General features: G+C 41.3%; 1 pseudogene; it reads left to right on the plus strand.

The window, feature by feature from the left end:
- Window positions 1-990: 990 nt before the first annotated feature.
- LOC141145967 (protein Shroom2 pseudogene) lies at window positions 991-5,151 on the plus strand (annotated as a pseudogene).
- Window positions 5,152-5,415: the final 264 nt, after the last annotated feature.

Here is a 5,415-nt window from a genome sequence, read left to right on the forward strand (position 1 = left end):
CAGAATGTATTTTGGGGTGTAATTTCACATATGCTAATGCCATGTTTGAGCAATATGTCATTTAGTGACAACTTTGTGAAAAAGAATTGTAATTTGCCCGAAACCGGCAAAGAATAAAATATTCCATGGACTCAACATGCCTCTCAGCAAATAGCTTGACGTATCTTCTTTCCAAAAAGGGATCATTTTGTGGGTTTTGAACTGTCCTGGCACTTTATCCACAACATTAGAAGCTTATGCCACACATCACCCACTCTTCTAACCACTTGAACCACCAAGTCCTTTCTGACATTTTTTGTTTACATGATTTTTTTTTTTTTTGCTAGGAAATTACTTTGAACCCCCAAACATTATATATATTTTTTAAAGCACAGGCTCTACAGATTGAAATGGTGGGTGTTGCAAATTTTTTTTTCACACCGTATTTGCGCAGCAATTTTTCAAACGCAGTTGTTTTGAAAAAAAAACACTTTTTTGAATTTGAATGCACTAAAACACACTATATTGCCCAAATGTTTGGAAAAATATAAAAGATGATCTTATGCTGAGTACATAGATACCAAACACTACATGCTTTAAAACTGTGCACAACCGTGCAGCGGAGACAAACTACATACATTTTTAAAAGGGGGGGAGGAGGCGGTCCACTGTTAGAATTACTGCCCTCGATCTGATATTCGTGATAATACCTCACATGCATGGTGCAATTGCACGGGGGGACAGGAGTGCTTTTTTTATTATTTATTTTGCTTTCTAATTTTATTTTTACACTGTTGCTTTCATTTCTTTTCTTTTTTTTTAATCATTTTTATTATCACAGGGAATGTAAATATCCCCTATGATAGCAATAGGTAGTGACAGGTACTCTTTTTTGAAAAAATCTCTCCTCTACCCTCAAAGCATCTGACCACACCAAGATCAGTGTGATAAATTGCTTTCCAAATTTCCCAATGGTGCGATTTATATCCGGCGAAACCGAAGTCATGAAGTATGGACAGTATTGACCAAACCTACCAATCTGGAAGATTGTCTTCTTCCAAATCTAATAACAGCATAGACTACTTGTGTAACCAGAATAAGAGGGATTTGGCATATGGTTCTTTTTCTACAAGTTTCATCACTCCTGAACACAGTTTATCCAAGAACAATTCTGTTTCCAGTGAAAATATCTTATATCAAATTAATGAATGGGACAATGGCAAACCAACACACAGCAAAGCTGGACAGGTTTTACAGGATCCTAGAAGAGCAGATGATAGGCAAGGATACCAATCGCCATCCATTTCCTATGAAAGCAACAAACCACAACAAACAGATGACACTGCTGAGTCAAGACATTCTGGATGCTCAAACTTTGGGCCTGTATGGCATGTTCCTCATAAAAGAAAAACAGCTTCTTCACCCCCTCCCCCACCTCCTCCACTTCGCAGTGACAGTTATGCTGTTACAAAAAAAACATGAGAAACCTGCACCTACGCATTCCGAGTTAACAAACACACAGCACTTTAATGTTGCAAATAGGTCTCATCCAAGACCTGACTGGAATTCAGAGATTCCAGATTATCAACAAAGATTTTTAAGAGCCCCTGATAGAAGAATAAGTAATTCTTCCTATCAGTCTGAAATCCATTTGGATCAAATAGCATCTTATAAAGAAAAATACCAAAATAGTGTACCACATTCCAGTAGGTTACAGTCTTCTCAGTCTACAAATGATGTTAAATTTGCGCAGCCCTCTTATAATTACCATCACCAACGTCAATACAGCGATGAAAGCACTTTCTTTCAAAATACAAGAGTGTCACAATCACAACCACAGCAAGTGGCCTTTTCTTCTGGAAGTTATGAGGTGGCTTCAGGCCAACCACATGTTTACAGTGGGCATCACAATAGAGCTCCCAGTTCTTCTGAGTGCAGCACTGGGGAAAGGGTAAGAGGGGATAGTAATGCACCAAGCCAAATTACCAGTGCAAGGTCAAAACAGCCACCTCAGGTAACCATCTTGCATCATCAGTATACAGAGGAGTATGGCAAATCCGAAGTCTCTTCTGATACATGGTCCACACAGCAGGATGTTGGGGACCTAAAGACTGGTTACTCTCTACTTCAGCACAACAATCATCTTACATTAGAAAACTGTGATATCTATAGTTCAAAAGTGATAGAGAAAAAAGATATTTACTCAAGTAGTAATGAAAGGATGGAGCCTAGAAAAAATAGTGACTATCACAAAGGACACTATAGCAATCATAATACATCACAACAAGACCTTACCACCAGGCAAGTGTCACCAAGTAAATTTAGGTCACATCATGAAGATTATTGCTGGAATGACCAGGAGGACAGCAAGATCACACCTCAGATTACACCAATGCTGCATTCTTTAACTCAGGAAGGAAGAAATCGATCAATTAGCTCTCCAAACACCAATGAAAAATATGCAGCCAATGACCCAGTTAAACAATCCCGACGAAGTGATCATTTTGCAACCACTTTGAGAAATGAAATACAACAAAGAAGAGCTCGCCTTCAAAAAAGTAAAAGTACAGCAACTTTAACAGAAGCTAACAAGGGGGACAGTTTAGAAAACTGGAGTCCAGATTCTTCAGAGAGTGTGACACCTTTCTCAGATGGCACCTTTTCAAACACATACAAGAACCATTTAAAGGAGCCCCAGGCAAGAATTCTTAGAGCTACTTCCTTCAAACGCAGAGATCTAGAGCCTGTGATTTTGGATTCTTCGCTCTCTCCAGAGCAAAGAAACCAGGGATATAGCATTCCAAAACATTCTTTTTATACTGAGGTCTCTCCCTTCCCTGGTGAGCAAGTTCAGCCTAAGCAAAATGCACCAGTGAGCAGTTTTCAAAATGTAACTCGTATTGGTGCCAGAAAAAGGTTTACAGCACAGCAAGCAAAGCTTAAGTCTTATTCAGAGCCTGAAAAGATGAATAAAGTTGGAATTTATGAGGATAGTAAAAAAAGGATTCAAGTACATCCCGAGAAGCTGTTGGCTCTTTTGCACACAGATGGAAATTTTTTGAAGAGACTAGCAAGTCTGCACAGTCCAGACCTACTCCAAAACCAACTCCCCCTATTGTCACAGAAGAAAATCATGAAACATACTATGCTAAGGATTATGAGAATTTACCAAGAGAATCTTGGCTTGAGAAGAGGTCTCGTGCTGCTTCTTTGGGAGCTGAAAAAATAATTGATAGTAATAGGAACCCTAAAGATCACCGTCACGGGGTTAGTTGTACAAGGCTTGATACTGCACAACAGCCTCACAGGTTAGAAACCTTTGCAGAATATCAGGCATCATGGAAAGAACAGAAAAAGCCTTTAGAAAGAAAAAATTCAGGCCGATGTCATTCTGCTGACAATATTCTTGATGCTGGTCTTGACCAAAATGCAAGATCTCAATATATCCACGAGAGATCCAGATCATCTCCTACAACAGATTTCTATACACAGGGAGCAGTTGTCGTCACGAAGAAGCCGACGAGAGGGAAAATGCTGAGGACACTAGCTTGTCACACTGCAGCAGTAGCAGAGGGAGCTATTCAGTAAGGATTGTGGAGACAGAGGACAGAGGATACCCATCAGCAGAAAGAGAGGATAGTTTATGTGACAACAAACACAAGCTGACAAGTAAATCCTCGGAGATCTCAGACACCGTGAATGTACCCCAAGAAAGCAGGGCAAGATCTGGGACCCTCCCCAGTGATTACAGATTTGTGAATGAAAATGTGAGATATAGAAGCAAAGACTTCAGCTATTCAGCTTCTCCTATTTTAGAAAATCAGTCTGACATCAAGAATTTTCCACAAACTAGTGAAGGAAACCAGTGGCAAGATGCATTGCCTGCGAACAAGAAACGGGGGCCAGCACCTCAACGACCTCCTCCACCCAAGCTTGACAAATACTGGAGGCAGAGCGGTTCTTCATCCTCTCTTGCCACTTTCACCAAATCCTTACTGACAATAGCACAAGGGAAAGTGTTTCTCCTTATTCTCCTGCAAGCCTAGATGCCGTTAAGCCTGAGACGACACCTGGCCACAGTCCAGGGGTGCCTTTGGATAAACACTTTAGTGTCCCTTTGCACAACCCTCAACTCTCTGGGTCACTGGAGAATGTTGGGCAGCACCTAGAGAAAAAACAAATCAATTCTGAGCCTGAAAGGTCTCCAAAGCCTTGCTATCTGCAAAAACCTGGGATGGAACCTTCACGATCACCTTCACCTCAGTTTGCTCCACAAAAGCTTACAGATAAACCTCCACTCATGATTCAGGATGAAAACAAGGCCAGGATTGAATGAGTGATAGACAACAGTCCTCATCAAGATTGCTCAATCTGAAAGTAAAGCAGAGAAGGAAAGCAGGAACAATTTGCTGAGTGCAATTGAGCCTTCTGTCTTACACACGTCTGTTGGTAAAGATCAGTTTAAGACTCTCAGCATCTCTGAACAATCCTATTCTCACTTTTGTGCTTACACAAGGCAAGGGCAGGATCCAGAAGAACAGTCCAAAATAACAGACGGTCAACCAGTCCTGGAACCCTCTGAAAACATAAGAGAGGGAGCAGTCTCTTCTCTTCTAAGTAGTAACTCCATGAGTAAGGATTTAATTTATGCAGACCTGAAATCAGAAGAACGGGGAAGAGAAATAGTAGGTAAAGACAAGTCTCTTGCAGACATTTTAGATCCTAACACCAAAATGAGGACAACAATGGACCTCATGGAAGGAATATTCACAAAGGATGAAAATCTCCTAGAAGAAGCCCAACAATGCAGAAGGCTGCATCCAAAGGTTCCTTCTCCAAGACCTCCAGTAGAAAAAAAAGAGGACCAGAATTTGGCTGCAGCAATCTCTTTGACGACCAGCTCTTCATACTACAGCACTTCTGCACCCAAAGCCGAGCTCATTAAAATGAAAGATATGCGAGAGCAGCAGCCCATTGAGAGTTCTGAGGAAGAGCTGGGCCACAACTTATATGAAAAAAAGCAAGAACTTATAGACAGTATAAGATATCCAGTGTAACAATGCTTTAGGCGAGGAGGTTGAGGTCATCCTCAAAGAGGTCTGTAAACCAAATGAGTTTGATAAATTTTGGATAGGACAGCACAGTAGTGTAGTGGGTATCACTCTCACCTAGCAGTAAGAAGGGGCTGCCTGGAGTTTGCATGTTCTCCCTGTGCCTGCATGGTTTTCCTCCGGGCACTCCGGTTTCCTCCCACACTCCAAAGACATGCTGGTAGGTTAATCAGCTTCTGTCCAAAATTGGCCCTAGTATATGAGTGGGGACCTTGGATTGAGGGTAGGGACTGATGTGAGTGTGCGATGTACAGGGTTAGGGACAATTGTAGACACGCACCCACACTCACTTGGGTTGAACTGGATGGACTGGTGTCTTTTATTC

This window comes from Aquarana catesbeiana, linkage group LG05, assembly GCF_042186555.1.
Source record: "Aquarana catesbeiana isolate 2022-GZ linkage group LG05, ASM4218655v1, whole genome shotgun sequence".
NCBI lineage: Eukaryota > Metazoa > Chordata > Amphibia > Anura > Ranidae > Aquarana > Aquarana catesbeiana.